Source organism: Hippopotamus amphibius, chromosome 8 (assembly GCF_030028045.1).
Source record: "Hippopotamus amphibius kiboko isolate mHipAmp2 chromosome 8, mHipAmp2.hap2, whole genome shotgun sequence".
Classification (NCBI taxonomy): domain Eukaryota; kingdom Metazoa; phylum Chordata; class Mammalia; order Artiodactyla; family Hippopotamidae; genus Hippopotamus; species Hippopotamus amphibius.
The window spans coordinates 65380266-65404279 of NC_080193.1; the positions used below are offsets into that span (position 1 = coordinate 65380266).

General features: G+C 34.4%; 1 long non-coding RNA gene across 3 annotated transcripts in view; it reads left to right on the plus strand.

Moving 5' to 3' along the window:
* The window catches only part of LOC130858112 (uncharacterized), a 176972-nt gene that overhangs the window by 133299 nt on the left and 19659 nt on the right, over nucleotides 1–24014 (plus strand). For all 3 annotated transcript variants that reach the window (XR_009054997.1, XR_009054998.1, XR_009054999.1), the window contains one exon: nucleotides 8113–8199. This is a non-coding gene — a long non-coding RNA (uncharacterized LOC130858112). The remainder of the gene's footprint in view (nucleotides 1–8112; nucleotides 8200–24014) is intronic.

The following is a 24014-nucleotide window of genomic DNA, read 5'->3' on the forward strand; positions in this document are numbered from 1 at the left end:
ATGTTATATAAAAAGATTATGCTTTTTTTACATTATCAATGTTATAAATATTGGAAGGCGAGTATTTCCATATTAAAGGACATTTAAAAAGCCTTACAGCATGAATTTGATGTTTGCCTAGGAGCAGTTTGTATGCTAGTTTTAATAACCTATAGCTGTATTGTGAAGCTGCTTATTTAAAAAATATCTACGAGAGAGCAGTTTTTATTCTGTATGCACATACTTTAAATTGTATTTATTTAAAAATTTTCTATAAGTTAATTTAAATATATCTTCCCTCTAATTAGTTTTCTCTCAAATTAGTCTTAATTAACAAGTACTAATGAGTCTAGCATATCTTATTAATTTTTTAACTTTTATGATTTTGTTTTTTGATAGCAAACATCTTCCAAAAAGATTTTTCTGAGTTCTGATTTAATATTTTCTGCTAAAACTCCTATAACACCCTAGTAATTTGTTCAGTTAAATATGGTGGACCTATTATTTTAGACCTATTATTATCTTTGTTGCCACCATGTAAATAAAACAATATGGTTCATATTCTGGATCTGGATTTCTTTTTAGTCATTGAACTGGATTTGTGATAGCTTCATGAAATCTTTCTTCATAATAGTGTTTTTCTTTGAGATGTCAGTGTCTTTTGTGTTAAATGCCCCAGAATGTTGTTATAGCACCGTTAAAATACTTGAAAATATGTAAAACTTCTTTAAGGACTCCTAATTTGGGGGCACAAAAACAGTGTTGTCTCTGTCTCTCTGTCACACACACACACACACACACACGGGCATGGACCCATTTTCTATCTCAGCAGCAGCAAACATCTTTTTTGTTGGGTGAAATTCCAGTTCTTTCATTTGGTGGCATGAATTTCAGCATCATTCCCCAGGTTTTTGTTTTATTCTTCATGTTGGCTCACAATCAATTTATAGAATTTTTTTTGTTTTAACCTTAGGGTTAGTTAAATATGTTAGATAATAAATTGCTGACTGGTAAAACTAATGCCTATATTTTGCCATATTGCTTTAGAATTTAAAAAATTTATGATACTCTGTTATATTCATTAATTTCTGTTGTGTTCCTCCAAAAGGAGGCAGTACAACTTTGGTGTTTGACTTGTGAATGTTTTTTTCAAAGCATCCTTCTCTTGTTTGCTTATAAAATTTGTTGTGACTCCTAATCATAAATTCAAAGAATCATGAAGATGGAAGGGGCCTTCAAGATTACCATGTTTCAGAAGGAATTTAAGCATACCCTCTGATGTTGAAATTCCGTCTTTGATATCCCTGTCTCTTGTCCACTAATTCCATCTAACTTTTAGCATAACCCTGAACAGCAAAATGAGTAGTTGTTGTCACTCTTGCTTTTCTTCCCTTCATTTTCCTCCTCTATAGAATTCTCCAGCATTGAAAAGTACTTCATTTCTGGTGTTCTGGAAGTGTTGGCAACTCCTGTTGGCAATGATAATCAGAGAAAGAGGAATATGGTGTTTTAGAAGAGAAAATTGAGGTGATGTCAGTGGTAGTGACCTTTTAAGGAGGCTATAGAGAAGATAAAGGCAGGATAAACTGCTAGAAATGTGGTGAGAGGCTACTGAGTCAGGACTCAGGAGGCAAGAGGCAGAACCTGAGAAGATAAGAAGATAGCATCAACATCATCATAGTCGTAAACTTCTAACAGTGCCAACATTTGGAGGCAGACAGAGAGCAAGGTCAATAGTATTATTTCCAAAAGTAAAATAGCTTTATAAAAATATAATAAAGCTATATAAAATAGCTTTATAGTGTTTTTCTATAACACTGCCTCTGAGGAAGTCCTTGAAAATTTCTAACACATGGAAGTACAAATGAAATGATTCTTTTTAAAAATGTTTGTTTTATTGAATGTAAACCTATTAATACAGACCTTCATATTCACATAATTTCATTCTCCCAATCCTTTTTTCTTTTCCTCTACAACATACTCATTTTTCTCAACCTTGAGTTCTCATTTCATGGTAGTTGAGGAATGAGAACTTTATTTTAGAGATTGAGAGAGACTGTATAGAATTAGAGTAATAAATGAGCTGCCAACCCATTTACTGGGTCCCAACTCTACGAGCTCACTAATTGTCTATCAACAAGCCCAATAGGATAATAAGATTAAAGTTGAATTTATTACACCAGAATATTAATATGTATGTCCTTGGTACTATGTTTGGCAAAATGTTAGAGTATCCTCTTCAAAAAGGTTAGTTCTCAAGGTGTTTGCATATTAGTGTAGCCAAAAAATCACTCTCTAGTATTCCCCAAATAACAGATGTAATTAAGGAGGTCTATCAGAACCAACTTGATTATTTATTTTAGCTGAAGAGATACCCTTCCTAGAGTAGATGGATGTTTTTAGAGTAGGGAAAAAAAAGATAAGGAAAAAAGGGAGTGGCTTTTTTTTTCTTTATTTAATGAAAATATATCATTTACTGTGAACACCTTGAATAACCTGGTTATTATTAACTTTCATAGAGAGAAATTCAGTTGCTTTGGACTTTAAATATAGTTTCTTACTGAAGCCAGATCATCTGGACAAGTTGCAGGAGGGCTAAAGGCAAGGCTTAATTTGGTGGACAAGATTTAGGATAACCTCTTGTTCTTTGTTTTTGAAAGTGACTTGGGCATTCTCAATAAGGGACTCTTAGGCTGTTTACCACAAAATATAGAATAGCTACCAAAAAACATACATAAAAGTTATTCCAGATCCACTAAAAGAATAACCTGGAATAAATCTAGTAAATGTCCTACAGCTTCAATATGCTCAGGCTAAGATTATTCTCTGTGATAAAAACAGTTGAGAAAATAAATCTTCCATGAAGTGCATGATTAGAGCGCTTATTGTACTGAAGAAATTTGGAAACTTTAAAAAAACAAACACAGGTTGGAAATGTTTTTAATTCTTTGGATATTTGTTTTCTGTTAAGACTTTGTGAGGCTTTATTCTATAATTTCTTTCTGTAATCTGTTTCTATTCAGCCATATGTGAAACTTGTGAATTAAAAAAAATTTTAAAGCTATTATCAGATCAGAATAAATGGGATCTTGAGGGCTATGAAATTGCATACTGCTAATGGTATGAAAGCAGTCACCTGTAAAAGTTTAGGTTGATTATAATTCCATAGCTCAGGGAAGTAGAAAGTATGTTTTCTTCCTGTAAAAACTGCCATATTTTAAACTTGGGAGTGCAGTAATATTTTAAGAAGGCAGGTTTTTTTGTAGAAAAAATTGAGTTAAAAGCTGTAAGTTTTATATCCCAGTATTGAACCATACTTCATGGATCTTAATGTGATTAGGCTTATAGTACATTACATTCAGAAGGAAAACTGAGGTTTTTAGGACAAACCCTTAATATCACAGAGGCTTTATTATATAAATGGTACAGAAATAATAGCATGTAGAGCTAAATGAGAACTTAGAAATCATCTTATTGTGAGGAAAAAGGGTTGGAAGTAGACCACCATGGCATTTTCCTTTCAGGGGGAAACCTGATAAACTGCAAATGTGTGGAAGGCATAAATGGCAGAAATGATATGAGGATATATTGGGTAAGGCTTCCAGAGCTACTGAAGATTTTAGTTTAATGGATGGAGCCTTCAAGAAATGCTATAGGTAATTGTAGACTGCTTGAGTTGGAAACACAGCTCTGTTGGTTATTAGCCATGGAACCTTGGGCAAGTAGCTCTCTGTTCCTCAACTTACTTATCTGTAAAATGTAGATGATAAAAGCATTTCTTAGGATTGTTGTGAGGATTAAATTAATTAATGCTACTTAGAATTTAGAAGTCAATAAGTGTTAGTTCTTACTACTGTATTTAAAAACAAGGAAGACGTTTTAGCAACTTATATGCCAAATGTTGGAGATCCTAATGTCTATTATCTAGAAGTCTATATTTTTAATTATTTAGGAGTAAGACATATAGGTTGAATTCTTTTGTGATGTAGAGTATTGTGTGATTTACAGTTTTTGGTTCTTCTTAAAATACGTAGGTTTCCTAAGGAAACACTAAACCATGTTCCCTATGACTTCTGTGCTAATTATATTTAAATAGATTCTAATTTACTGAAAATTGTTCATTCTTCTTAATTTAGTTATTAATACCAATAATTATTACACTATTACTCTCAGTCAAAATTACCTGGCTTATTAGACATTAAGAGAGTTGTGGGGGATAATCCTCAGAACATATAGGAAAGTTCATGCAGCAAAGGGAGATTACAATTTTTAAATCAGTCATAGTCATAAAGTATACTAAAGAGAAAAGCTGGGTGCCTCATCTAATCACTGTGAAACACTATATTTAATTACTAGAAAGACCAACAAACAATCATGCCAAATCTTAAATAACAAAAGGTAGAAATAAGGGACCATAAGTAAGTACCTGATTAATTACCTGAGTAATTTGCAATAATGAGTGTAGGAAATCAGAACAGAAAGATAGGTTTAGTGTCAGGTTGATGGAAATTTCCTTTAAGGAGAAAGCAGTATTTGAGCTAATTTTTGGTTGGCCAAGAGATGAGAGATAAACAGCAAAAGGCAGCTGAGGTCAAAAAATAGAAGTTCAACCAAGAGTCTTGCCAAAAGACATTGGGACTTTTATTTCATAGCTATAAATCACAGAGGCAGACGTACAGCCTCTGCTACCGGTTTGAGAGGTGGAATAGCTCCCTGTTTGTGAAAACATTTGGGAAGTCCATGACTGTTGACCAGCTATTAAACAGCACCAAGCCTCGTTGGGGGGGGGGGGGGGGGGGGGGAGATCAACTTTAGTCACAAACTTAAGATTGATGTTAACTTTGTAGAAAAACCTAAAGTCTTTAGTGGCACATGTATGTAGAAAGAATACTTTATTAGGAGCACTTCCATCTTAGGCAGATAAGAGAAAATATGTATAGTTTTCTTTCAAAATTTAGTAGTTGTTGATCACCATCCTTATTGTGTATAGCAGAGACTCTGATATTTACCTCTGTTTATTAGACTTTTCTTTTTCAGAAATAATCTGAAGAGTATGTGATGTGGAATATATTTTTTTTATTGTGAAGGACTTCTGGACCTGTTTATTAGAATTTTCAAAACTAAAGTGTTAACAGCCTATTTCATGTTATTTTTAGTGTTATGTTTGTGTGTGTGTGCTTGAGAAATATGAATCGAGACTTCTTCTTTTAAAAATTTTGGCTTTCTATTTAAACAGAGCAAATGATATTAGAGGAGCTTCCCCCGTCACACACACACTAAGTTAAAGACAAAAAAAATTTTAATTTTGAGACTGTGAGGGCATGTTTCTAGTAATATATGAGGTTTTAGGTTAAATTTTCATTATAGAATGTAACCTAGTTTTCTCTTTTGTGTGCCACAAATATTTTATCAGTTACCTACACAGTTTATTTAGGAGGATAGAAAAGCTCTCAAAATATACAATCCATAAACATTATTTTAGCTTAACTACATTGATGTATTACTGAAGTCCTATTTACTCTTAAATTTATAGTTACTTTTTACCAGTGGGTTTTAGGGTTATCTTTTAAGATTAAAAATGTAATCTCAGAATAAACTCAAGAAGTTTTTTTTATAAATGCTAATGATGAAGTTCTAGTGATAGTCACCATTTACGAGGGTGAGTCAAAAATTATCCGCACTCTGGCTGTAGAATTTAATTTTAATTTTAGAAAACACAAATACATAATTTTTCAGCATAATCTCCTTGCTTTTCAATACAGTTTGTCCATCTGTCAACAAGCTTTCATATTCCCTCATTAAAAAAATGTTTTAGGCTAAGCTGCGAGCCACGAATGCACCACTCTCTTCACGTCTTCACGTCAATAAGCGTCCGGCTCCTTCTTGATGGCTAACACTTGTGTGAGCTTCCTTGAACTTCTCTATCCATTCATATACACTTCTTCATGACAAAACACTCTCCATACTGTGCACAAACAACAGCACCAGGTACACCCTCAGACCACAAAAAACGAATCACTGCACGCCACTCTTCTTTCATGCAAATCACAAGTGGGGCATCCACTTTTGCTCGCACCGCAGTTACAGATGAACTGATGTAACATGTTCAAACCTTCACAGCAGTGACTGGGGAGACAGTAGCCTTGAACGAAAAGTGCTGATAAGACAGTGCAGCCAACAGAAGTTTTAATATAACTGGAGTGTGGATAATTTTTGACTCACTCTCATATAAATACTTAGAGCACTTTTTTTGTTTTGTTTTGTTTTTTTGCTTTTGGCCGTGGCACGCAGCTTGTGGGATCTTAGTTCCCCAACCAGGGATTGAACCCGCGCCCTTGGCAGTGAGAGCATGGAGTCCTAACCACTGGACTGTCAGGGAACTCTCTTAGAGCACTGTTTGACAGGGACTGTAGACCTTTTGTATTATAATCACCAGAGATATCTGTAAAGATAGAGACTCCTTGGCCTTAGTCTAGTTCTTCCGAATCGAATCTCTGGGCATGGCACCTGGGAATCTACGTTTTATTTTAAAATAGTACTTTTGGTCCTTAAGTGCAGTATAGTTGGAGATTCACTGCAACCACCATTTATGCTGTGCTTGGATCCATATAATATAAAATATAGATTATTGAGGTAGGTTTATGTATGTTTATGTGTGTCATGGAAGCTTTGAAGTCATTTTAAATATTGAGTAGACAAATTAGGGAAAAGTATCTTGCTACTTTTCATAGACATCTGTAGTATTTTTTTAAGTTAGTCTTATTAGTTATCTGTAGAAACGAAGTCAGATAGTTGCAGTGATTTTATTTCTTAACCTGCAGAACAGATATCCTTCCTTAATGCTTTTGAAAAATAGCTAAGTTCTGACCCCCGTGTGATACCAATTAAATCAGAACATTTAGGGAAGACACTGAGTCTCCATACATTTAAAAGTGTCTTACATGTTTTTAATGTGTAGCTGCAATTGAAACAGGGATCTACACTAATGACCAAAAGGAACAATGATGTTCCTAATCAAAAAATTTTTGATTGGCTTTGGAATCCATAGTACTCAAAACCACATGCTAAAGGCATGGCACTGTAACATCCAAATCCTGTTTCCCTAACTGCTTGTCTCAGGCTTCTTTAAAAAATCAAAGGAAATCAGTATCAAATTATTTCAACAAAGAGCATTTTCTCTGGATAATCCCGTTTCTCTGTTAGAGGCAATTTCTCTTAAAAGACCTCTGCTAGGACTTCATAGATGGCGCAGTGGGTAAGAATCTGCCTGCCAATGCAGGGGACACGGGTTCGATCCCTGCCCCAGGAAGATACCACATGCCTCGGAGCAACTAAGCCCATGCGCCACAACTATTGAGCCTGCACTCTAGAGCCCGTGAGCCACAACTACTGAGCCCATGTGCCGCAACTACTGAAGCCCACGCGCCTAGAGCCTGTGCTCTGCAACAAGAGAGGCCACCACAATGAGAAGCCTGCGCACCACAATGAAGAGTGGCCCCCACTCTCCACAACTAGAGAAAGCCTGTGTGCAGCAACAAAGGCCCAACACAGCCAATAAAATAAATAAATAAATACATTAAAAAAAAAAGACCTCTGCTAAGCTTTACTAGGTTAATGTAAAAGCACTGATTGGACAGTTGAAGTGATAGGGGTAAATAATACTGACCTTTTCATGAGGGCAGAATATTTAATTGATTTCTATGATTTTGAGTTTTATAGGCAACTCACGTGTAATCAAGAATATATTTTTGGTAATTCATTCTGAACAAGGAAAGTATTTTCTAGGGTAGAACTACGTTCATGTAGGACATTAGAATCAATGTGTTTAAAATTATGTTTCTTAAAAATGTTGATAGAAACTAGGTTAGCAAGATAAAATTAGTACTTAATAGAAAGTACTAAACTCTGTGCCAGGGATCAAAATATATGTTTCACAGAACCTTCTGATTCTTCTAACGGGAAGAATTATTATTACTGTTTAATTACATAAAATATGTCCTATGATACACACCTCCCTTTGCCCATACTTATTGAAGAAATCATAAAGAATAATTTCAAGATCTCCTTTAATAATTTAAAATAAGTGAAAAAATATAACCTCAAAGTCATGATATCTTCTTGTTTCTCTTTTAGATGCTTATTGAGAATATCAGTTTCTACGTGTGGGAAGTAGATATTGAAGGTTATACGGTTTACAGACAAGATCTTTAGACACTCAAGGTAAGTAATAAATATAGTCTCATAAATAATCTAAATAATGGTTAGAGTTACCAGATTATAATTTAATTTGCTAAACTTGCTTACTTTTTGTCACTGGCCCTGCTCTGCAACCTCACAACCACATTCATTCATATTCAGACACAAATTTTTATGCACTAATACCATCTTGACAGGAAGTATCAGATTTCATTTATAATGGGCAGTTGATAAAATTGATGTATTATGGAAGAGTGCACACCAATTAAGAAGAATGGAGAATAGATTAAGTAAGGTTCCATCTAAACTGTGTGTGTAACTCAGTAGAGTTTAAATTGAAAAAATAATTTTACAGAAACTTGTGTCCACTGTATTTGTTAAATGTATTTTTGTCCTTAACCATGTTAAGAACTTGTTTTTTAACCACTCCAAAAAACTTTGTAATAATTTCAAATACTCATAGTGTTACCTCTGAATACCAAACTTCTTTTTCATTATTTCTTGAGCCCCCGAAGATTTGTCTTGACCTATGATATCCTTCTACTTATCATATTCTGTTCGTGTCTCCCATGACTGCTTACATGCTTATGTTACTAAGTAAATGTCTGAGTACATTTGGTAAAATTTGGAATGAGATACATAGAATACAAAATGCAAAATAGGTATTTTAAATAATTTTGTGTGTCAACTAGGTACGGTGGAACCTTGGAGAATATGTGATTTGTTAATGGGACACTTCTGTTTAGCTCTAGAATCCTTTCTATGTGGGAATAAAATCAGACCAGTAAAATCAAATCTCATTTTTTTTTTTTTTCAGAAGAAACCAGAAATACAGATTTTGAAAAGTCCTAATTTTTCAATATCAGCATAAAATTTTTCCTGTGACAAAATCCACTTCCACCACTGTGTGACTCGAATAAAACAGTATACAGCTTCTGGTGCAGGAATTTTTTTTCCTTTGTTCTATTTTTTATTCTTTTGGAGTGCAGGTACTTAGAAGTAGTCTATTTTTTTTCCTTAATTTCTGGTTAGCAGTTTGGTAGTTTTTGCTAGTTTTCTGTGATGAATATTATTGTCAGAAATGACTTCTCTTGAAAATATAAATGATATTACATATTTTTAATTCATTTCTGTAGTTTTTTATGGTGAGCTGGTTGCTTAGAAGAGCTATTAAATTGTTTTCTGAATTATAATAATTAGACAATTATTTTTATAGTTCCTTTATCTCCACAGTCTAACACAGATCCTTCTGATTTAAAAAAAAAAAAAGTTCCCTTTTTACTGTACCTTTTGCATAGAAAATAGAGTTAATCGCATTCCTTAGTTCATGGCACACTGTCATCACTGGTGCATGCAGAGCACTTTATTTATATATTTTCTTTTATTCTCATTTCCACTCTAATGCTGCTGACCTGGACTCATAGGAAATCATTCTAATATGATAGTCTAATATCTGTTGCACTGTTCTCTTTTGTTTATATGTATTTTCAGAACATGAGTGTTGTTTTATATATGTATTTTTAAAATATTTTAAATGGAAAATTTCAAATAAATAAAAAAGAAAAGGGAGTATAATATCATGAACTTTCATGTGCCCATCTCTCGGTTTCAACAGTTATCTAATGGTTGAGCTTGCCTTAACTATACTTCTACCCTGCTTTCTCCCCCACTTATGCACATTAAACTTTAATATGCATAAATGATATTGTGCTATGTATCTCATTCTCTTTATTACTGTTTTATTTTACTTACCATTTATTTATATTGTCATGTTTACCTTGCTTCCAACTGCTGCATAGTATTCCAAGGTTTGTAGCTGTCATGTTTTAACTATCCATATTTCCAATGATTTCCACCCAGATTGCTTCTAGTTTTCTGTCACAACAAACAATGCCAAGATGAACATCCTCATATTTCTCCTATCATGGAGCTTTGCAAGGATTTCTTAGGGATAAATACCCAGGAGCAGACTTGCTGGGTAATAGGATAGATGTTTATACTTAATTTGGCTGAGTCCTGCCAGATGCTCTGCCAAATAAATACTTGGACCCACACTTTCACCGACAGTAACCACTCATTCCTGCCATCCCTTGACATTATCTAGCTGTCTAATGTTCTCTAACGTGTGTAATTCTGTAGCTCATGGTTATAATTTGAATTCTTATTGCTAATGAGTTTGAGTATCTCTTTCATATTCTTGTTGGCCTTTTTGGCTTCCCTCTTGTGAAATGCCATGTTCATATTCTTTATTTGTCATTTTGGTGCCTATTTGTTGGTTAATGTTCTTTAAGAGTTTGTTATATATTTTAGATATTCATTTCCTATCAGTTTTAGATATTTAAAAAATCTGCTTCCATATTTTCAACTTTTTAATTTTATGCATGTTGTCCTTTAAGTAGGTATTCATGTTTTAATATTCAATTAAAAATACTGTCTTGAAGTCTACTGCTGGTATACTGAAATGCTACTGTTTTCTTTTTGAAATTTGACCTTGATTCTAACATTACTGAATTCTCATTCTTAATAACATGAATGAATTCTCATTCTAACATTACTGAATTCTCATTCGTTTTTCTAGATAGATGATCATATTATGAACTATACATAATGACAGTTTTATTTCTAATTTCCTCATCCTTAAATACTTGTACTTCTTTCTTCTTTCCAATACCTTTGGTTGGTTCCTCAGGAACTATGGTAGTAGTGACAGTAGGCATTCTCATCTTATACCCAGTCTTAAAGAGAATATATCTGATTTCTCACTTAAGCATAATGCTTGCTGAAGGTTTTTAATATAAAACCTTTACCAAATTAAGAAAGGTTCTTCTCTGCATTCTTACCATAAGTAACTGTTGAACCCATAAAATGTTTTTTTATGCATCTGTTAAAATAATCATGTGATATTTATCCTGGTATATTAATGTTGTGAATTACATGGATAGAATTGCTAAAGTTAAACCATCCCTGCATTACTAGTTTACACCCTACTTGACCATGGTACATTATTTTAGCACAGTATTGTATTTGGTTAGCAGATATTTCATTTAGGATTTTAGAATCTACATTCTTTTTTTATTATTATTTTATTTTATTTTTTTTGGGGGTACACCAGGTTCAATCAACTGTTTTTATACACATATCCCCATATTCCCTCCCTTCCTTGACGCCCCCCCCTCGATTCCCCCCCACCCTCCCTGCCCCAGTCCTCTAAGGCATCTTCCATCCTCGAGTTGGACTCCCTTTGTTATACAACAACTTCCCACTGACTATTTTACAGTTGGTAGTATATATATGTCTGTACTACTCTCCCGCTTCTTCTCAGTTTCCCCTTCACCCCCCGCCCCCTCCCATACCTCGAGTTCTCCAGTCCATTCCCTGTATCTGCTTCCCTGTTCTTGTCACTGAGTTCATCAGTACCATTTTTAGATTCCGTATATGTGAGTTAGCATACAATATTTGTCTTTCTCTTTCTGACTTACTTCACTCTGTATGACAGATTGTAGTTCTATCCACCTCATTACATATAGCTCCATCTCATCCCTTTTTATAGCTGAGTAATATTCCATTGTATATATATGCCACATCTTCTGTATCCATTCATTTGTTGATGGGCATTTAGGTTGCTTCCATGTCCTGGCTATTGTAAAGAGTGCTGCAATAAACATTATGGTACATGTTTCTTTTGGGATTATGGTTTTCTTTGGGTATATGCCCAGGAGTGGGATGACTGGATCATATGGTAGTTCTATTTGTAGTTTTTTAAGGAACCTCCAAATTGTTTTCCATAGTGGCTGTACCAACTTACAGTCCCACCAACAGTGCAGGAGAGTTCCCTTTTCTCCACACCCTCTCCAACATTTGTGGTTTCCAGACTTTGTGATGATGGCCATTCTGATTGGTGTGAGGTGATACCTCATTGTGGCTTTGACTTGCATTTCTCTGATGATGAGTGATGTTGAGCATCTTTTCATGTGTTTGTTGGCCATCTGTATGTCTTCTTTGGAGAAATGTCTATTTAGGTCTTCTGCCCATTTGTGGATTGGGTTATTTGCTTTTTTGGTATGAAGCTGCATGAGCTGCTTGTATATTTTGGAGGTTAATCCTTTGTCCGTTGTTTCATAGGCAATTATTTTTTCCCATTCTGAGGGTTGCCTTTTAGTCTTGTTTATGGTTTCTTTTGCTGTGCAAAAGCTTTTAAGTTTCATGAGGTCCCATTCGTTTATTCTTGATTTTATTTCCATGATTCTAGGAGGTGGGTCAAAAAGGATGTTGCTTTGATGTATGTCAAAGAGTGTTCTGCCTATGTTTTCCTCTAGGAGTTTGATAGTGTCTGGCCTTACATGTAGGTCTTTATTCCATTTGGAGTTTATTTTTGTGTATGGTGTTAGGAAGTGTTCTAATTTCATTCTTTTGCATGTTGCTGTCCAATTTTCCCAGCACCACTTATTGAAGAGGCTGTCTTTTTTCCATTGTATACTCGTGCCTCCTTTGTCAAAGATAAGGTGCCCATATGTGTTTGGGCTTACTTCTGAGTTCTCTATTCTGTTCCATTGATCTTCCTTTCTGTTTTTGTGCCAGTACCATACTGTCTTGATCACTATGGCCTTGTAGTATAGTTTGAAGTCAGGAAGCCTGATTCCACCAACTCCATTTTTCCTTCTCAAGATTGCTTTGGCTATTCGGGGTCTTTTGCGTTTCCATACAAATCGTAAGATTTCTTGCTCTAGTTCTGTGAAAAATGCCATTGGTAATCTGATCGGGATTGCATTAAATCTGTAAATTGCTTTGGGTAGTACAGTCATTTTCACGATGTTGATTCTTCCAATCCAGGAACATGGTATATCCCTCCATCTGTTTATGTCATCTTTGATTTCTTTCATCAATGTCTTAAAGTTTTCTGCATACAGATCTTTTGCCTCCTTAGGCAGGTTTATTCCTAGGTATTTTATTCTTTTGGTTGCAATGGTGAATGGGAGAGTTTCCTTAATTTCTCTTTCTGCTCTTCCGTTGTTAGTGTATAGGAATGCAAGAGATTTCTGTGCATTAATTTTGTATCCTGCTACTTTACTAAACTCATCAATGAGTGCTAGCAGTTTTCTGGTAGAGTCTTTAGGGTTTTCTATATATAGTATCATGTCATCTGCAAAGAGTGACAATTTGACTTCTTCTTTTCCAATTTGGATTCCTTTAATTTCTTTTTCTTCTCTGATTGCTGTGGCTAACACTTCCAAAACTATGTTGAATAACAGTGGTGAGAGTGGACACCCTTGTCTTGTTCCTGTTCTTAGAGGGAATTCTTCCAGTTTTTCTCCATTGAGAACAATGTTGGCTTTTGGTTTGTCATATATGGCTTTTATGATGTTGAGGTAATTTCCTTCTATGCCCATTTTCTGGAGAGCTTTGATCATAAATGGATGTTGAACTTTGTCAAAAGCTTTTTCTGCATCTATTGAGAAGATCATATGGTTTTTATCCTTCAATTTGTTGATATGATGTATCACGTTGATTGATTTGCGTATATTGAAGAATCCTTGCATCCCAGGGATAAACCCCACTTGATCGTGGTGTATGATTTTTTTAATGTGCTGTTGGAGTCTGTTAGCTAGTATTTTGTTGAGGATTTTTGCATCTATATTCATCAGTGATATTGGTCTGTAGTTTTCTTTTTTTGTGACATCTTTGCCTGGTTTTGGTATCAGGGTGATGGTAGCCTCATAGAATGAGTTTGGGAGTGCTCCGCCTTCTGCAATATTTTGGAAGAGTTTGAGAAGGATAGGTGTTAACTCTTCTCGAAATGTTTGATAGAATTCGCCTGTGAATCCATCTGGTCCTGGGCTTTTGTGTGTTGGGAGATTTTTAATCACTGCCTCAATTTCCGTACTTGTGATTGGTCTGTTCATGGTTTCTATTTCTTCCTGGTTCAGTCTTGGAAGATTGTATTTTTCTAAGAATGTATCCATTTCTTCCAGGTTATCCAATTGATTGGCATATAGTTGCTTGTAGTAGTCTCTCATGATGTTTTGTATTTCTGAGGTGTCCGTTGTTACTTCTCCTTTTTCATTTCTAATTCTGTTGATTTGCATCTTCTCCCTTTTTTTCTTGATGAGTCTGGCTAATGGTTTATCAATTTTGTTAATCTTCTCAAAGAACCAGCTTTTAGTTTTATTTATTTTTCTTATGGTTTCTTTCCTTTCTTTTTCATTTATTTCTGCTCTGATCTTTACGATTTCTTTCCTTCTGCTCACTTTGGGGTTTCTTTGTTCTTCTTTCTCTAGTTGTTTGAGGTGTAAGGTTAGGTTGTTTATTCGATCATTTTCTTGTTTCTTAAGGTAGGACTGTATTGCTATAAACTTCCCTCTTAGAACTGCTTTTGCTGCGTCCCATAGGTTTTGGGTTGTTGTGTTTTCGTTGTCATTTGTTTCTAGATACTTTTTGATTTCCTCTTTGATTTCTGTAGTGATTCCTTGGTTGTTTAATAGTGAATTGTTTAGCCTCCATGTGTTTGTATTTTTTGCAGTTTTTTTCCTGTAATTGATATCTAGTCTCATGGCGTTGTGGTCTGAGAAGATGCTTGATATGATTTCAATTTTCTTGAATTTGCTGAGGTTTGATTTGTGACCCAAGATGTGATCTATCCTGGAAAATGTTCCGTGTGCACTTGAGAAGAACGTGTAGTCTGTCGTTTTTGGATGGAATGTCCTATAAATATCAATTAAGTCGAGATGGTCTAATGTGTCATTTAAAGCTTGTGTGTCTTTATTTATTTTCTGTTTGGATGATCTGTCCATTGATGTAAGTGGGGTGTTCAAGTCTCCCACTATAATTGTGTTACTGTCGATGTCCCCTTTTATAGCTGTTAGCATTTGCCTTATGTATTGAGGTGCTCCTATATTTGGGGCATAGATATTTACCATTGTGATATGTTCTTCTTGGATGGATCCCTTGATCATTATGTAGTGCCCTTCCTTGTCTCTTTTAATAGTCTTTACTTTCAAGTCTAATGTGTCTGATATGAGTATTGCTACTCCAGCTTTCTTTTGACTTCCATTTGCATGGAATATCTTTTTCCATCCCTTCACTTTCAGTCTATATGTATCCCTTGGTCTGAAGTGGGTTTCTTGTAGGCAGCATATAGAAGGGTCTTGTTTTTGTATCCATTCAGCCAGTCTGTGTCTTTTGGTTGGAGCATTTAATCCATTTACATTTAAAGTGATTATTGACATGTGTGTTCCAATTACCATTTTCTTAATTGTTTTGGGTTTGTATTTGTAGGTGTTTTCCTTTTCTTGTGTTTCCTACTTAGAGAAGTTCCTTTAGCACTTGTTGTAAGGCTGGTTTGGTGGTGCTGAATTCTCTTAACTTTTGCTTGTCTGGAAAGCTTTTGATTTCTCCCTCAAATCGGAATGAGATTCTTGCTGGGTAAAGTATTCTTGGCTGTAGGTTTCTCTCTTTCAGGACTTTCAGTATATCCTGCCATTCCCTTCTGGCCTGCAGAGTTTCTGTAGAAAGGTCAGCTGTTATCCTGATGGGTTTTCCCTTATATGTTATTTGTGCTTTTCTCTTGCTGCTTTTAATATTTTTTCTTTGTGTTGAATTGTCGTTAGTTTGATTACTATGTGTCTTGGTGTATTTCTCCTTGGGTTTATTCTGTATGGGACTCTCTGTGCTTCTTGGACTTGGTGAATTATTTCCTTTCCCATGTTGGGGAAGTTTTCCACTAGAACCTCTTCAAATATTTTCACAGACCCTTTCTTGTTTTCTTCTTCTTCTGGGATGCCTATAATTCGAATTTTGGTACTTTTAAGGTTATCACTGAGGTCTCTGAGGCTGTCTTCTAGTCTTTTTATTTTTTTATCTTTTTCCTGCTCTGTGGCGTTTATTTCTTCCATTCTATCTTCCAACTCACTTATTCGTTCTTCTGCCTCAGTCATTCTGCTGGTTAGAGCATCTAGAGTATTTTTAATTTCAGTTATTTTGTTATCCATTGCTGTTTGTTTTTCTGAGTTCTTATGAACTGTTTCTTGTACTTTCTCTAATTTGTTATCGAGATTTTGTATCATTTTTACTATCATTACTCTAAATTCTTTTTCAGGCATTTTTCCTATTTCCTCCTCATTTATTTGGTCTTGTGGGTTTTTTTCCTGCTCCTTTGCCTGCATGGTGTTTCTTTGTTTCCTCATGGTTGTCCAAGCTTTTGGGGTTGCTTGTCCTGGTGATAGAGGTGTTTATAGAAGACTGTCCAAGCCTCAGACTAATGTCCAAGTATTGGATTAGACGAATATTCAGTCGGCTATGTCAGGTTCTCCGCAGCCCTTTCCGGTGTCCGAGGCCGTCTGCTGGTGTTCAGCTGGTTCTCTGTGGGAATGACTGTGTCCTTCCGTGCATTCCCAATGCATCAGTGGAGAGGGATGCACTCCACGTCTCTCTACTTCGCCGCCATCTTTTTCTCTCTAGAATCTACATTCTTAAGTGAAATGTGCTATACCTTTTTTCTTCATTTTTGTTGTCTGGTTTTGCAATTAAGGTTACACTGGCCTTATAAAATGAGATGAGCAGCTTTTACTCTTTCTGTTTTCTAGAATAACTTTGTATAATATGAATTTATTGTTTCTTTAATGTGTGTTAAAACTCATATGTAAAAGTATCTGGTTGTGAGATTTCTTTGAATATCTTCAGTGCTTTTTGATCTTTTCCAGTTTTCCCCTCAGTTCTTTCCAGTTCCCCTCCCATGGCTACTGATAACACCTGATGGTCTTACCACCTGCAGGTATAATATCCCAGATCCACTTTCCTTTCAGTCAGGAAGTACCTAGACAATCTCAGTGTCCACATCTGAGCCATGTAATAGTTTCTTTTTTTTGAGCTGACCAGGAATTTAATGTCCTAACCCTGACCAGTAGGCTCCAATCTGCCCAATCTTACTTGACTTAAATTCCCACTGAGATACCTAAATTAACCCTGAGCTCCAATAATTTTCTACTGTTCTATAACTAGAAACTGGTTAGCAGTGCTCTAAACTAACTTCTTTACATCTCTTAAAATGTTTGCCATACTGCTGGTTACGTGTGTCAAGGTTGTGTAAAAGGTAAGTATTTGACAAAAGAACAAGTAAGGTAATTATGTTCAGGGAAGGTAAGTGTTCAGAAAAAAATAGGCAACCATCTGGTCTAATGTCCTGTACAGTATATATCAAATTGTTGTTAACTTTGGAAGATTTTTACTTTATCTCCAGAGTTTGACACTTTTTATAACCATTTATTATCAGAAGAATAATTAAAGGTATTTCCATGTATAAAAAGGAAAAAGAGTAGAGGGCACTAGCAGGAAGTTCATAGACCCACTAACAAAAAGAAATGATCAATAAACATATAATAGTTATTGTAATTTTTGATGCATTTGAAAGTGTTTCTGCCATCTTGTTTCAGTTTTTCTTACATACTTTCATAGTGTGTCTTTATTTCTTTTTAATGTTTTCTTACTAAAAAAAGTATATATATATATATCTTTTTAATGTTTTCTTACTAAAAAAAGTGTATATATATATATGTATATCTCCCCTAAAAAGATTCTTACAGGGGCAAGGTATGTAAGGGACTTAGAGATCTTATTAAGGATTTTAAAATTGGGGTTTTATTTTAACTGTACAAGAAGCCATTGGTGGCTTTTGAGCATAGGATTGATGTGATTTGTGAAATTTAAAACATCTTTGGAAAACATATTGAATGATAACTGTGACTTTAGTATTTTGTTTTAAAAACAACTCTTTAAAAGCCATAAAATAATAGATTTGTAATTTTTACTAAAAAAAATCTTAAATAGAAAAATCTATAAATTAAATTAAAAGGCACTTGAAAACCTAAGAATTATAGTTGGCAGCTACAAGGAAGATGCTGATTTTCTCAGTGTATAAAGCATGTCAACAATTTAATATAGGAAAGAAACCCATTTTTATAAAAGACTTGAACATGTAGTTTATCAAAGAAAAAATGCAAATGGCTAATAAAAATGAAAATATTAAATTTTCCAACCTCTTCCTTGCATTGTAGTAACATTTTGTTGGTGTTCAGTTGATGCCTATCACTATGTTTTGCTGTTCTTTTCATCTGCTTAGAGCATCCTTGTTATCAGTGCCGTTCTAGTCCTTTTTTTTATTACTCGTAACCAAATGTAATGGTTTTACCTGGCATGTACGCATGTGTGTGTGTGTGTGTGTGTGTGTGTGTGTGTGTGTGTGTGTGTGTTGGTGCGGAGGGTCTGTAGTATTGTTCCAAATTTGCTTTTCAAGGAGTAGTCTTCTCTGCTGCCACAGACACAAAATATTTCCTGTAAAATTGGCTTGTTTGTGTATTCTTTGTGTAGCCCCTACCTTCTTTACTTCTCTAAATCTGAGTCTTCCAGATTCTGCTGACAACTCAACTCACCTTTGTTCCCATACCTGTGATTATAAACAAGGCCTGTCACAACTTAGGGTGTGTTATGTACCTTCAGGGCATATTTTTTGCAATCATTTTCTGAGATCCACACTGTCCTTTACCACTACCTTTCTCCAAAACTACTTCTCTTCACTTACTCTAATGTGGCTCCTATCAGGTCTCAGCTGCTTCTGCCTATTTTAGAGTCTGGTGATTACAACTGAATCCTCCTAATATTACTGAAAATATATTAAGTGAGTTTCTCCATAAAGAAAGAAAACAAAAGAGAAACAGGGAGGGATGGATAGAAAGACAGAGGGAGAAGAGAGAAAAGAAATAAAGCAATCAACTCTAGAAGCAGAACTGATCCAGAAAGCAAGAACTCTGGGAAACATGTTGTAAAATGACAGAAGGTGAATTATGAGCTGGCCAAACAAACTTAAGAAACACTTACTTCAAAGATGAAATTGGAAAGAACAGAAGAGAGGCTAGACATTATAGAAAGTACTTTTAAGGAAAATAAAAGATTAAAATGAGAAGAATGAATAAAAGAAACCAAAGAAAGAATAAAATAATTATAGAGAAAATTTTGTGTTATATGTATAAGTATTGATAGATAAATTGAGATAAATACTAAAGAAAAAAGAGAACAAATATTTAAAGATAAAATTTAATATACTTTATAAAATAGAAGGCACATATGGAAAAGACACATCATGCGACAGGGGAAATTAACCTAGGACTGTCAACACTGAGACATAGTTTCATGAACATTCGAACTTTAAACATGAAGAAAGAATGGTAGTCACTGATTAAAGGGAAAAGGGCAAAAATATGTGGTCTTGTCTATGATTTATCCACGTCAACATTAAGGCCAGCTGACAGTGGAGTAACATCTACATGGTCATATAAAAAAGTATTTTGTATTTTAAATGTAAAATGTCTTGAGGTGTAAAGATTACAGACAGTTTTGAACTCAAACAATATTGTTTTGAAAAAAATTCCTAGAAGATGAACTACTGCCATTCAGATGGAAATAACTTAAATTACCACAGAAGGTCGCACAGTGAGCATTGAAAGGATTTAACTGTAAAATAAAGATGAGAACAAAATGTAAACACTATATTCTATTCTCTAAAAATAGAAATGATGTACTACCTTGACCTATTTTCTACCCTTTTCCTGTGGGGTTTTGTAATTGTAAGTTTGTTGATTTCCACCTCTTTAATACTTGAAATTCAAAGAATGTTCATTAAAGCTGCAAATAATAAAAGTGTAAGCAAAGTTTAACAGTACAGAGAAAAATACTAAAAAATATTAACTGAAATATGATGAAGGAAAGAGCAGGACAGAGTAACAGGAAATATGCTAATATCTTAATTGCTTACAGAAGTGAACTAATAGATTTTGAATAGAGAATTAAAAGACCAAGTTGTATAAATTAAGTAAGTTAATTTATAAATACAAAGTTACATAGAATTATAATTATAAAAACATAACTATTGGAACAAAGATACAGAGAAGCTACACATGGAGCGATACATGATAACTAATGATAACATACTTTCTTTAAAAAAAAAAAATCCCTAATGTAAGTTAAAATAAAAAGAATGAAAAGCAGTTCTATTTATCAGATGCCCACAGTCACAATCATCATTTAACATTTTACTGAAGGAAATCAGCCAAGAGAAAAATTAATGTAAATGGGCTTTTAGTTTGTGTTGGTTTTTTAGAAAGTGGATTTCCAACTGAATCACAGAGCAAAATGCTATTTTCTGGTATATGCAAGAAACACAAGAAATTGCTTTTAAAATGTTGAAAACTAAAGAAAGATAAAGATTAAAATTAAGCCAGAAAAGACAAGCAAATACTTAATGTCAGACCAGATGAATCAGTCCACATATGCATCAAATGAGATGAACAGTCATTTTTAATGCAAAAAGTGCAATTCACAATGAAGATGTAGCAGTTATGAATATCTGCAAACCAAATAATATGACGCCAACACTTATAAAGCAAAAACAATGCAGGTACAAGGGAAAATAGTCAAAAACACGCTAGACTTGGAAAGTTTATTAATTCTCTCAGTCCAGAACAGATCAACCAGGCATGGAGGTGAGGGAAGAATGAGGAAACATTGAAGGCATTTGTACAAGTCAGGAACGTTGCAGAGATGCCCAGTGTTGTGACTATCATTTGACATTGTGATGAGAGGAAAAAGCCAAGAGAAAAAAATACTAGAACTTTTAAAAGAAATTTAAAAAGATGAAATTAAAAGCTTCATGTGCAGAGCATAGGATTATAATAATTACCACAAACTTGATGGTTTAATACAACAGATTTTTATTCTCTCACAGTTCCAGATGCCAGAAGTCTGAAAGCAGTGTCACTGGGCCACAATCAAAATTGTCTATTCTCCCTCTAAAGCCTCGGGGGTGTGGGGGAAGAGAGGGATCCTTTCCTCACCTCTTTGAGCTTCTGGTGGCTGTCAGCATTCCTTGGCTTATTGCCACATCACCACTTCTTTCTTGGGCTCCATGGCCACATTGCCTCCTCTGTTTCTGTATGTGTCTGCTTTTCTCTTGCTCACCTGTATAATCCAGGACAATGTCCTCGTTTCAAAATCCTTGATTTAATCACATATGGAAAGACCCTTCTTCCTTATACAGTAACATTTACAGCTTACAGGGGTTAGAATATGGTATCTTTGGATGGCCATTATTTAGCCAATGTAGTGAATTAACTTCCTATGCATCTAGAATGGCACTAGCTATGTACCATCCTTGGAAGAGTCAGGAAAGTACTATGCTTGGGATAGTTAAGAAAATTTTAGTCACATATTTTTGTAGAATTTAATTCTCTCACAGAAACCTAGTTGGAAAAGTTTATACTGGTGTATGAAATGACAGAATGAACAGGATTATAAACTTCAGCAATAGACTTAATAAATGAAGGAATATTGAAAATAATAAAGGTGGCATCATATCAGTGGGCAAAGATCTATTGTTTAATACATGTTGGGACAGTTGGTTAGCCATCTAGAAAGAAAAGTTAAATCCATACCTCACACCACACACCAAGATATATTATAAATGGACCAAATTTTTAAATGTAAAATATGAAGCCACAGAGATACTCAGAAAACACAGGAGTGGTTTTTTTTTTCCTTATTATGACTTTAGAGTAGAAAAACTCTTCAAAACAAGATCTAGAAGCCATAAAATGACATGATTAATAAATTTGACTGCATTTTTCAACACACACACAAGCAAAAATCAAAAGACAAACTACAAACGTTGAAAAAAATTCTTTAATAAGAATTTACAATTCTTATTAAAGTGGCTAGATTTAAAAAAAAATTTTTTATTGTAGTATAGTTGATTTACAATGTTGTGTTTGTTTCAGGTATATAGCAAAGTGATTCAGATATATATATGTGTGTGTGTGTGTATATATATTCTTTTTCAGATTCTTTTCCATTATAGGTTTTTACAAGATATTGAATATAGTTCCCTGTGCTATACAGTAGGTCCTTATTGTTTATCTATTTTATATATAGTAGTGTGTATTTGTTATTCCCAAATGCCTAATTTATCCTTCCCCTCCTTTCCCCTTTGGTAACCATAAGTTTGTTTTCTATGTCTGTGAGTCTGTTTCTATTTTATAAATAAGTTCATTTGTATCATTTTTTTAGACTCCACATATAAGTGATATCATATGATACTTGTCTTTCTCTGTCTGACTTCATTCACTCAGTATGACAATCTCTGGGTCCATCCATGTTACTGCAAGTGGCATTATTTCATTCTTTTTATGGCTGAGTAATATTCCACTGTATATATGTACCACATCTTCTTTATCCATTCCTCTGTGGATTAACACTTGGGTTGCTTCCATATCTTGGCTATTGTAAATAGTGCTGCTATGAACATCGGAGTACATGTGTCTTTTCGAAGTAGAGTTTTCTTTTCCAGATCTATGCCCAGGAGTGGGATTGCTAGACCATATGGTAACTCTGTTTTTAGTTTCTTAAGGAACCTACATACTGTTCACTACAGTGGCTGTACCAATTTACATTCCCACCAACAGTATAGGAAGTTTCCTTTTTATCCACACCCTCTCCCACATTTATTAGCTGTAGGCTTTTTGATGATGGCCATCCTGAACAGTATGAAGCGATACTTCTTTGTAGTTTTGATTTGCATTTCTCTAATAATTATCAATTTTGAGTATCGTTTCGTGTGCCTGTTGGCCATCTGTATATCTTCTTCGGAGAAATGTGTCTTTAGGTCTTTTGCCTATTTTTTGATTGGGTTGTTTGTTTTTTAATATTGAGTTGTGTGAGCTGTTTGTATATGTTGGAAATTAAGCCTTTGTCGGTCCCATTGTTTGCGAATATTTTCTCCCAGTCTATAGGTTGTCTTTTTGTTGTTTATGGTTTCCTTTGCTGTGCAAAAGCTTGTGAGTTCAATTATGGTTCCATTTGTTTATTTTTGCTTTTGTTTCTTTTTCCTTGGGAGATTGGTCTAAGAAAACACTGTTATTATTTCTGTCAGAGAATGTTTTGTCTGTGTTCTCTTCTAGGAGTTTTATGGTGTCATGTCTTTAAGTCTTTAAGCCATTTTGAATTTATTTTTGTTTATGTTGTGAGGGAGTATTGTAAGTAACTTCATTGATTTACATATACCTGTCCAGCTTTCCCAACACAAAAGTGGCTACATTTTTTTAAATATACCTAAAAAATACAGCATGATAAGTTAAAAGACTAATGTTGCAGTCAGAAAAATGACAAAGTATATGAACAAGCTATTTACAGAAAAAGAAATACAAATACCTCTTAAGCGTATGAAAATTTCAACTTCACTATTAATAAAAGAAAAACCACCATGAAATACTCCTTGTCACCTATTGGAATTTCCAAAATTCTCAAAATTGGATATAATAGTTATGGTGAGAATGGAGGCATTCTGTTATGTTCCTGGTGGAATATAAATTGACACAAGTCATATGGAGGGTAATTGGCAATATCTGTCAAAATTAGAAAAGCACATTTCCCATTGATCTAGTTAATTGCTTCTTGGAGTTTATCCACAGATATATTGCTTTATGAGATAGGTACAAAGTTATTCTTAGCAATATTTAATAGCAAATGTTGGCGAAACCTAATGTGTGCGTCTATATGGGGCAGATTTAACTATGGGCTATCCAGATGAAATATTATGCAACTGTTAAAAATCAAACCAGGAAACTTATTTCTAATAAAGAAAAATCTTCACAGTCTATTCATTTTTTCAAATTACAATTAAAATTACAGTGTAACAAATGCAGAACAGTATTTATAGGATGCTACCTTTGTGGTTCAAAGATAATGGGGTCGAGAATGTTCGTTTATATATGCTTACTTATGCAGAAAAATCACTGCAGGGG